The sequence below is a fragment of the Pseudonaja textilis genome, chromosome 4 (assembly GCF_049901715.1).
Source record: "Pseudonaja textilis isolate UNSWEBS1 chromosome 4, rPseTex1.2, whole genome shotgun sequence".
Classification (NCBI taxonomy): domain Eukaryota; kingdom Metazoa; phylum Chordata; class Lepidosauria; order Squamata; family Elapidae; genus Pseudonaja; species Pseudonaja textilis.
Window position 1 is genome coordinate 37611909 of NC_141993.1, and position 12230 is coordinate 37624138.

Below are 12230 nucleotides of genomic sequence, written 5' to 3' on the forward strand. Positions count from 1 at the left end.
TTTATCTAGTAATTTCAATATCAGATTTCCTTTAATAATATAATAATGTCTTTCATACAGAAATTCAATATCTCTCTATACAGTGCTTACTTATAACATATGTTGAAGGGTTAGAATTTATAACTATAATTATGACTGAAGTTAATAAACAGTTGGCAGATTACAACATTAAAAATTTTCCTGGACTCTTAACGTTGGATGAACATAATAATATCGCAAATGTGGATATTCCTACACATAGAAATTAAATCTCAGGCAAAAGAACTTAAAACAATCTGCATTTTCCATTAATATCTGCATATCTTTTTAAAAATATCCTTCTGCATATTAAAGTTATAAGACATGTTTATTAATAATGCATTCCTAGCTTGGACCTCAGTTACAGCCACTTCTCATTTAGCAACTACCATGATTAATGAACACTCATATATATATGACTGTCATAAATAGCCTTTTTAGTTCTGCCACCCACCATAGCTATGAAAATGTTTCTAGGTCATGTTTTCTGGAACTTCCCAACACCTACAAAGATCTTTTGACATCTATTGAAATGCTGGTATTCTAGTCATATGATGTTTCTAAATTTATGAATATTTCATTATGTATCATATATTGTATATAGTATTCTCTAGTCGATTATGTTAGTCTATAAATTGAATCAGGCAAGCTATTATTCAGTAAAAGTTAATGTGCACACAATAGCTTGAGCCCCAGGCTATGTCAATTTATAATTCATTCTGGCATATGGTTACCTACCTAAATATTTACTAGGACTTATTTTCATGGAAGTAGCATAGAAAGGCAACATAAAATAAGTAAAAGAAAGCATATTAACCCAATTTCTTCCTCTTTCCAGTACCTGTCTTCCCTGAAGGAACCTTGAAAAAGTGCTATGAATTTTAATCAAGTTTTCCCCAATGATTTACCTTCTCCATGCTTCATTGGTATGATTTCTTCCACACTGGTGTTTTGATGGACACAAAGGGTGGAGAAAGAAGATAGGAATTCTTTCTTTTTGTAACTTAGTTTAGGATCCATGTTTTGAGTGCAACAATAAACTTTTATTAAAGAATTTTTTTTTAAGTCACTTTTTCTTCATTTTCAGACTTTGGTAAATCTGATTATACTACATCAAAAACAACCTACAAAGAAAGTATGGTACTAAGCATTTCATTCATAGAGTCTTAAAGACAGTACTTATAGAAACAAAGGCTTTTGAGTATCCAATTTACTTTGTATCTGTGTATCTCTATTAATTAAAAGAAGAAAAGATGGAAGAGTCGAGGTTCATTCAGTATTTCAAATAAGACATTTTTCATAAAGATGACTAAAAGAAACTAGTTTGTTACTGCAGTTATACATATTTCTTTTTTCAGTATCACAATCCCAAATCTTAATATTTGTTTCTCAGTTGGGTTAGCATTTCTCTTTTTTAGATTGGATCTCTAATACTTTCATAGCCCTCAGGGCTTAACAAACTGGCTTTGCTTCAATGTCTTCAATTGTTTGCCAGTTGCAGCCTTTTTAACATATGGATTAACTTAATTCCCAGATTAATTCCATTTTCATTGTTAATGCTGGGATATAACCTGTCTTATTCTAATATATAGAACTACTGAGATAGGCTTTGGCTATGCTATGATTTCCATAATTCCTATGCTAAAAGATGCTGTTACATGCCCTAAAAATTCAAACAGGTGCAACATGACAGAGTCCTGAGCTAACTTGCATTTTAAGCATTTTCCTTGCATTTTGAACATAATTTGCATTGGAAGCAGCAGAGTAATCCTATTAAAAGTAGTGCTCAACTTACCCATTCATTTAGTAACTCTTTATGGCAGTGAAAAAAGGGACTTATTAACATTTTTCACACTTACAACCATTGCAGCATCCATGGTCATATGATCAAAATTTGGATGCTCAGCAACTGATTCAGACCTGAGGGTCAGAGTGATCCCCTTTTGTGACCTTGTGATGAGCAGAGTCAGTGGAGAAGCCTGATTCACTTAACAACTGTGTTACTAATTTGACAACCACAGCGGTTCACTTAATAAGCAGTTCACTTATCACAACGTTCACTGTGTTAAGAAAGGTCATAAAATGGATCAATGTTCACTTAATAACTGTGTCATTTAGCAATAGAAACATTGGGCTCAATTGTGGTCATAAGTCAAGGACTATCTATATTGCATACTCCCAAGTTCTCTTTTGTTAGCACTAGAGAGATCAATGTCAGTTCCAGTATCCAGCAAGAGAACATCATGCGTGCGCACACACACACACACACACACACACACAAGTTTTTCAATGTTACTGAAACTCGTGGGGGGAGGGCTTCTAGGTTGGTGTCTTTTCAAAGAAGGGATCATTAGTTCATAGACTAGACTGAGAAACCAACTTAGAAGTAAGGATAAATTTTCTAATTGAGGACAATTAATCATTGGATAGCTTGGTTCCTGGAGTTGTGGATCCTCCATTGCTGGAGATTTTCAAAAATAGACTGGGCAACTATTAAGACAGGCACAATGCCTTAAAGAGGGAGCTGGACTAGAAGCCTTCAAGGTCTCTTCCAGCTGTATGATTTGGTATTCTGTGTTCTTCCACAGTATACATGTGTAAGTATGCACCCTGAATTTTATAAGGCATTTGTAATTTATGAAACTAATGAATAATTAAATTATAAAATCAATTTAAAAATGATTCTACAGGCATTTTTTCCCCTTTCAAAATGAAGCCTAATGACAATTTCTTCATGCAGTACAAAATTTACAAAAAGAACAGAAGAAAGGCTGCTTTCTTTTGGTGCTTGAACTTGACGGCAAAATCATTGGTAGAGTTGTGCAGAGCTCTGAAGAGGCATGTTACTTTGATGAAATGTCAGCTGATGCACCCTTCACCCCAAATTGCCTCATCAAAGTGAATCTTTGTACCCCAAGTTGCTGGTATATTACAGATTTATTATTGGAAGAGATGCTTCAACTGACTTAAAAGAAAGGCTACAAAACTTGTAGAAGAATTATGCAGAATTAGAACAGGTTGGTAATAATGATTTTTAAATGGGCATATAGCAGGAATGGGCACTTATTTAATGCTTTTTATTTTTAATTTTGATGGCCTCCAAAGGTCACAGAAGTGTGGCAGTAAAATGATAAACATCAAGCATTGGGCTTACTTTAGATTTATCACTTTAGATGCAATGTTTAACACCCCATTTTAGGGCTTAACATTTCCATTTTAGATCGTAAAACACTTATTTTAACTCTTGCAACTTTGAGACAATTGCATGACTGATGGATGTTGAATGTCAACGGGCAATTCTGTGGATGTACAGAAGAGGATTTGGCAGCCATAATATATGCAGGAACAATCTAAAGAAGACAGGTGTTCCAGCAACTTAAAATAACATTGTGCCATTTATTTAAATGTAATGGGGGGCTTCTAATTTGCACATAGCATATTTTTGTCATTCTGGTCAGACAAGATGTCATGATATCAAACAGGAAAAAATATAAAAATATACTGGATAGTACTAATTTCCTTCTAAAAACTAAGAATATAACCTAATTACATAAAGCAAAACTAACATATAACTTAGTTTCGCTTTGACCTTTTGAGTCCTGTTTTAGGTTTTGATACAATTAAAAACTTCTTGCATTTCATCAGTATCAAGAGGACTGGTTTCTTAATTCTGGATCTGCTGATTTGGAGATTTATCAAGATTTTCTGGCTGAGAGGCTACAGCTCTCTCTACACTCTGGCTTTGCTCTCCTTTCCCAGTGCTGCGTTCGGGGTAGAGCTCCTTGCACCAGAGCGTGCAAGTCAATGGGAAGATCCTGCAGGGCCTTGCCTTGAATGCAGTGGCAGTGGGATTTTTCTCCCCCTGAATTGTGCCCTGCTGCTCACCTCCAGCACCCCCCCTGTCGCCTCTTAGCACCCCCTGCCAGCCCCCTTGCCTCTCAGCACCCCCCTAAAGTATCCCACTGCCCCCCAGGGGGCAGTACCACCCACTTCGGAAACCACTGCTTTACAGCCTGCTCTAAGGAGTTTACAAAGTCAGCATATTGCTCCCAACAATTTGGGTCCTCATTTTACCCACCTCAGAAGGATGGAAAGCTGAGTTAACCTTGAGCCTGATGAGATTTGAACTGCCAAGCTACAGGCAGCCAATAGAGGTAACCTGCAGTACTGCACTCTAATCACTGCGCCACCACGGCTCATACTATAACTAAGCTCAAAAGTATTACCTGAAGAAATTATAAAAGAACCTGATACTAAAGAAGAAAACAGAAGACTCTTTCACAAGAGAAAATAACTTTTAGGAAATTGAAAGGCATGTTTCTCTGCCCTGCTACTAATGAAATGCACTTTTTTGATCTGGTGGAGTTAAGATGAGAAAAATATTGGTCAGATAATTCTGTAACTTTTTTCTTCAGAGAAGATTTCTTTCTCCATACATTGATCACTGCCCTGTACATCTGTCTTCCAGCTCTTTGTTAATTCATGTAGCATTGCTCAGTTCTTTTTCATTCTTCACTACCACTTTGAACTAAGAATTCTGCCTCTTAACTTCTAAAAAAGTTTGCATGCTACATTTTTAGAAAATTAAGGCTAGAACTGTGAAGGACTGTTGGATTAATATTGTAAAATATTAGCTGAGGCCACATTGTCAAATGAAAGAAACCAGCTAAACAATATCTGATTATTATACTGTGGTGCAGTGGTTAGAGTGCAGTACTACCGACTACTTCTGCTGCCTATTGCCTGCCTGCAATTTGGTAATTCAAATCTCACCAGGCTCAAGGTTGACTCAGTTTTCCATCCTTCCAAGGTGGGTAAAATGAGGACCAAATTGTTGGGGGCAATATATTGACTCTATAAACTGCTTAGAGAGAGCTGTAGAGCGCTGTGAAGCAGTATATAAGTCTAAGTGCTATTGCTATAGTCCAATCACACTTGGCCAATAAAGAATTCTATTCTATCTATTCTATTGCTAATATGGTTATGTTATGCTAACATAACAAGGCAAAAACTGCCGAAGCTATACCTAGAACACTTTTCCTTCTTAAAGAACATATTACACGTAGTCTCCAGCATACAGTTTATTTAATGACCGTTCAAAGTTACAATGACACTGAAAAAAGTGACTTATGACCATTTTTTCACACAGCCCTTGCAGCATCTCCATGGCCACGTGATCAAAAGTCAGACATTTGGGAACTGACTCATGTTTATGACAGTTGTAGTATTTTGGGGTCATGTTCAAAAGTCTGACAAGCAAAGTCAGTGGGGAAGCCAGATTTACTTAACAACTATATTAGTAACTTAATGACTTCAGTGATTCACTTAACAAGTGGGGGCAAGAAAAGTCATAAAATGGCCCAAAATTCACTACCCCATTGATTTTGCTTGCCAGAAGGTCACAAAAGTTGATCACATGACCCCAGAACCCTGAAACTGTCATAAATATGCACCAGTTGGTAAGCATCTGTATTATGATATGTGACCATGGGGATGCTGCAATGGGCGGAAGCGTAAGTCACTTTTTTCAATGCCATTGTAACTTCAAATGGTCACTAAATGAACTGTCATAAGTCGAGTACTGCCTGTATCTAATTCATAAGAGTTAAATTATGTGTGAACCAAGATATCTGAAAACTAACTCGCTCTCTCCCTCTCTTTCTCCCCCCTCCCTCTCCTCCCCACTCTGGAATGGGACAACTTGCCAGAGCCAACTTGCTATGGCCAACTCACCACAGTCAACTCACCATGGCCAACTCTTCACGGGCCAACTTGCCAAGGGATAATGTAACAATTTAATTTAATTATTTAACATAAATTTTAAAAAAATGACTTTTGTCATTCACATTTCATTCTGTCCTCCTTTTGCATCCTTTCTTTAATTATTATATTTCACAATTTCTTTGAAATTAGTGTAATTCTTATCCCATAGCAAATTGTTCCATGGGCAAGTTGGTTCTGGTGAGTTGTCCCACAGCAAATTGGCCATAGCAAGTTGGCCATGGTGAGTTGGCTTCTGCAAATTGTCTTAGATCCATCTCTCTCTCTTCCTTTCTATCTCCCTCCCTCCTCCCTCCCTCCCCCCCGCATCTCTTTCTCTCTCAGACACACACCCATACACCCATACAAAACAATACTGGGAGATAGGAAATGTGATTTCAATCAGGATTCAGCTGTATTGTTATTATTGTCAAATGCTGCTATTAGAGATGGAGAAGAACCTAGAACCTGTATCATGCTGGGACTAAGAATTAGTCTGCAATGTGAGAATCACGGTTATCTTCCCAATCCCACAGCTAATTCAAATGGAATGAATTGGGCAAGGCAAGTTTATTCAAAACTAGTTTGCAGGAACTATTTCATGCTTTCATTGGAATATGAAGGCTGCTGGTTTCTACCTTTCCTATCTCTAAATATATGCACAATCAGTTTCTACAACCTGTACCAAGAGAAAATACTTAATCTGATTGTTTTAGCAATTCTGGAAAAGGTAAATATATCTATAGGATGTCACTCCTGCTCTTACCAAGGAATGTTTTGTTCATTCCACACAAGATTGATAATTGCTTTTTTTTTAATGGAAGACAAAGTACTTGACAAATTGTTATTTGCGTTCATGAAAATATGTTGTACTTTGGGCCCAGAGGGTCCTTTGTTTTATTTCTCTTGGTAGAAGAGAAAAAAAGTGAGGTTTTCTGTAAAAAACTATGAAGAACAGAACGTGATTGAATGTATAATGATCTTGATCTGATTTTTGTTTCTTGTATTCTATAGCATTTTGGTAGGCAAGGGGAATGTTTCTTCTTAAATTAGTTTAATGGGGAAATGATATGTTTAGAATTGCATAGAAACAGTTATGGTCCTCTGAGATTTCTTGAATAAATTGTTTTGTTCATGTCTTGTTTTTAAAAAATCCATATTTTAATAAAATTCATACAGCAGCATGACTGTGTATTTTTATTTCTGTATTTTGTTGACTGACTAATTTAAATATTTATTGGCTAAAATAATTGTTTCATATGAAGCAGAAAAACTAAGTTAATATTAACATAAATAAAATAAAACCTGAGTGAAGTTCTTTTTAATAAATGTTGTTAAATATTACTTATATATTACAAATATAACCAAAGATTTGTTTAATGTACAAGTAGTCCTTGTTTAGTAACTGCTTAGTTTAGCAACATTTAGCAATTATGACCGTGATGAAAAACTAACTTTACAACCAATCTTCACATTTATGACTTTTACAGGTCTGTAAGCAAAGGAAAGCTGAAATAGGATCATAAGCACAGTCCTGGTTTGCCTTAATGACTGAATTCCTTATCCCAGTTGTGATTGCTAAATGTCAATGTTTTAGAAGTATCCCTTCAGGTCTCTGAAACTTACTTCTCAATGCTGACAGACATCTATGCGACTTTTATAACCTTTCCTCCATCCCTGGCTTCCTAAACTCTTCCAATTGTCCTGCAAATAGACTGATAGTAACTTTATCCTTTAGGATATGGGAGACAAGGGATGGGATGGGATTGTGATAGGAATGATAAGCAGGGATGAATTCACTGGCTTCTGCTTCCTCTACACCAGGATTGTCCAACTATAAGACTTGTGGACGTCAATTCCCAGAATTCCCCAGCCATCCATTCTTCAACAAATTGCAGTGCATCTTCTGAAATTCAGGTATTGCAACTGAGTGAAGTTTTGTTTCTCAGTTCTTATTTTTCACACTGAACTTCAATACCATGTGGAGTATGCTTCACATTTTTAATCCTTGTTTAGGAAAGCTATGAAACAACTATCCAGTATATGTTTTCTCTTGATGTAAACAGCTAAATATACCAAACTTTAGAAGTAGAGACCTGCTGGCTTCATTAAAAAGTATAAGAGAGAGTTTGACCTCCATCAATGCTGTTTCCCAACTTTGATTAACTGGGAAAAAAATATAATTTTCCCCTAAGTGTACTAGCCTATTAGAAATCTGAAATGTTACCATGCTGTGGCCTAAATGCTTGAGGTTTTGTTTTCCTGAAAGGGCAATCTAAAAGGGCAGCTAACTTATTTTTTTCAGGTTATATGCCATGCCCTTTTTCCACCGAAGATAAGCATCATAAATGATGGAGTGAGTTTGCAGTTTTTAAGCAGCCCTTGTTCTCTAACAGGATAGCCTTCAGTCTCTTAGGCAGACTGAAAAGAAAACCATTTTTTTTAAAAAAGGACACCCTCCATGCCTGTGGAGAGCGAAGTGGTATATTCCTCATTGCCTCAATTTAAGATTTCAATATGGTAATTGTTAGAAAGTGCCATCTCTTTTTACTCATGCAGTAAAGGAAATCTGTATAATCTTTAGACAGCATGAGTAGAGCCAGCCTAAGTAAATGAGCACAAAGCTGATGCCATTTTATTCTCTACATGACTGGAATGAGGCTGCAGTTCCCTAGAGGCAGTTCCTGTTGGGCTTCAACAACGTTGCTGCCAAAATGAAGCCTGACACATAATCACGTCCTCAAGATTGGAGCGAGCTATCCTTCCTGATGATCCCAGCTTGATGACAGCTGACGACGCCAAGTGCAACCTCTTTTCCCCATGTTGGGTTTCACCAACACTGCCAACGAAACGATGCCTGATACGTCATCATGGTTGAAGCTACTGGCTGGGAGACTGATTGGTCATCTATTCGGCGCGACCGTCTGAGAGATTGCCCTGTCAGCTGTTTGGTGTTTTTCAATTCTCCCAGCAAAACGCCTCTCCCTTTTCTCAGTGCGACCAGCCGGAAAACATTTTAGAATATAGTATTGGCTGGTCGGCATGTAATATGGGGGATCGGGGTGGAGGGACACCAGGGGTAAAGGGGAGGTGTTGTCTGGGGGTTTGCACCATAGTTAGAATCCAGGTGGGTGGCAGATGTTGGGTAGTTGTTAGGGGCAGGTGTTCGCTAATGACCGGGGGTGGAAAGGGATTATAAATAGCACTGAGAGGCAGACATTCTCAGCGCTGGGTTTGCTCAGACTTACCGTTTGTTGCTGCTGTTGGAGGAAGCAAGCTATAATAAACACACATTGCCACACCAGGACTGTGAGTAAAGTGTTTTATTGAACCAGTTTCAGCAAACTCCCACAGGAGCTGACAGATCCCTGCTTAAGACTTTGCCAGCTTAGATTTTGGCTGAAGCAAGTCTAGTGGGGAATTTCCTTACTCTCTCTCACCTTGCTGGAAAGGTTCCCTTTCACCCCAAGAAGACAAATGAATGATGATTTGGCATACCTTGATCTCACCTTGTCAGCACTACCTACTTTGGGAGGGACTTGATAAAATATTGGTCGACTGAAGGAGAGATTTTCAGATTTAGATATCCAAAATGACAAAACCAAATTCTCCTATCCCTTTCATACCACAGTTGCTTCTCTTGCCTGGACTGTCCTTAGATATTTCTTTAACACCTTTTATGCTCTTCATAGGAAATGATTTAATCTGTCTTCAAATAAGGTGTTACATATTAGGCAGTGGTGGGATTCAATTTCTTTTACTACTGGTTCTGTGGGCGTGGCTTGGTGGGCATGGCAGGGAAACGATACTGTAAAATATCCTGTCAGAGGTGACATTTGCTGGCTCTCCAAACTACTAAATATTTCCACTACCAGTTCTCCAGAACTGCTTAGAACCTGCTCAATACTACCTCTGATATTATCGGGCAACAAATGGTAAAATATATGTCTTCCCTATGAAAGCTAAACCGGCTCCTGTTCAGATTTGAAGGTAGAATCTGTCTCATGTGTGCTATTAAAATGTCTGTTCTGTATAGAATAGCAATCAAATCTAATAATTCCAATTCTTAACAACTCTAATTGCCATTGTGACACAAACTTGTCACCTTTCTCCTTGGTGACTACTCTTCAGAAGCCTTTAAGAAGATTTTTATCAATAGCTGTAACTGGTACAAGTCATTTGTTTTTTCCCTTATGTTCTTAATACAGCTGTTAATTATTTTAGGATTTTCTTGCAATTTTTAAAAATTACTTTTCATAATTATTGTATTGTTGGCTCTTTTCTTGTTCTGAACTCATTCAGTTCTTGACCATTTCTTTCTTCATTATTTTTTAAATGTTATTGTCTGCCTTCTTCCTGAGAGCTGAAGAGAGTCTATGTAGATAACTCCCTTCATTTAATCCTCACAATATCAACTTTGTAATGTAAGTAACTTGTATTACTTGCCAAAATTACCCACTGAGTTTCATTGGCCAGGGTGCTCTTGCTCATAGATTACAGTTGCAAACCAAGACTTCAAAAATATTACAAGATGTTTACATTATACAAAACTGTAAAGCACTTCTAGTGAATCAAACTTTCTGTTAAATAACTGAGACCAGCCAATCGGTGCTTACTTCACAATTATTGGAGTGCTTCACCCTGCTTCTTCAAGTCTGTGCTTTAATCATTTCATCCTCATCACACAAATAATTGTTTCCCATAATTTTGTGCTCACCAGCCAAATTATCTTACTTTCAAAATTCTTGAGAGCAGCAGGTTCATAGTTATGCAATTGGGATTCTATAGCTAAAGAAGCTTTAATTCTTTACGTAATCATGCCAGCAAAGAATTATGACAGCATGCAGGAAGCAGCTGTCAAGGCAAGCCAAGAATTGAGTGCTGAATGAGTGCTCAGACTTCTCCTTCAAGCACAAGAAGGTGATTTGCCATTGTTACTAAAACAGCATGGATGATTTGAAGCAGAACATTTCACCGATAGGTACTATAGCACTAGTCCCGAGATATAGGTAGTCCTTCACTTACGACCACAATTGAGCCCAAAATTTGTGTTCCTAAGTGAGAAATTTGTTAAGTGAGCTTTGCCCCATTTTATGACTTTTCTCATCACAGTTGTTAAACAACTGCAGTTGTTAAATTAGTAACATGGTTGTTAAGTGAATCTGGTTTCCCCATTGACTTTGCTTTTCGCAAAAGGGGGTTACATGACTCAGGGACACTGTGACTGTCATAAATGTGAGTCAGTTGCCAAGCATCTGAATATAATCACATGGCCCTGGGGTTGCTGCAATGGTCATAACTGTGAAAAACAGTCCTAAGTCCCTTTTTTCAGCGCCATTGTAACTTTGAACGGTCCTAAACAAACTGTTGAAAGTCGAGGGCTGCCTGTACTGTGTATTGAAATTGCTTGCAATGGTAAGTTACTAACTATAAAGTTGTGTGATCAATACTCATTTTGCTGATGTTTCAGGGCGGTGCCTTCATATGGAATATCTAAGGTATTTTCCCCCCTCTTTCTGTCATCGAGAAGGTTGTAACTATAATAGTTGTATATGCAAGTCTATGTGCTTTTAAGTCAGTCCAGACATTTAGTGATTGTATGGAAAATTCTCCGTGGTTTTCTTGCGAAGATTTTGCCAGAAGTGATGTGCCATTGTTTTCTTCCTGAGAGAGTGACTGGTCTAAGTTCACCCAGTTGTGTCTTAACCATTATACCACATGCAAGGACACAAGTCAAATTATGAAATCAGAATACTTTAAAAAATTCCATTCCCAGGATGGTCTTATGGCTGGGACATTGTATCATTATAGAACCACTCACCCAAAGAAAAAACTTTAAGGGGCTAAGTTAACAGAGAGCTAGAGACTGCCATCACCAAGAACAATTGGAAGGAAAGAATGGAAGAAATCTGATGATGGCTTAAAATTTGTGTGGTTAGGGGAATTACAGTGAAAAGATTGAGGGTCTGAAGATCAGTTAATCCATTTATAAGTTTTACAGTCCATTTTTTTCACTCAAAAACACCTAAGGGAAACCAGCCACAACATTAATTTGTATGTAAATAACACTTGTAGCACCAAATTGTAATCAAGATGTATTAGATTACAATGCCCACAATCTTAAAGAATAGTGGTGTAATGTCATGCCTTCCTCCAATCAGCACCACTATATTGTGTTGGGATATGTAGTTGTGTCTTTTCTAACCTACTGACCATGGAAACAGAAGTATCTTAGTCCAAATGAGCATTTTAATGTGACATTATTATTTTTTATAGGGATCAATTAATAAATTAAAATACTTCTGCCTGGAATGTTTCCATATATTAATCACCTGTGGCAGGGGGAGTAATAGTAAAAGATGTTAGTGGTAAATGAAATATAGAATGAGGATGGCAATCTTCCACAAGTAGCAATGATTAACAAAGCAAAAACCTCCACCATTTATTTATTG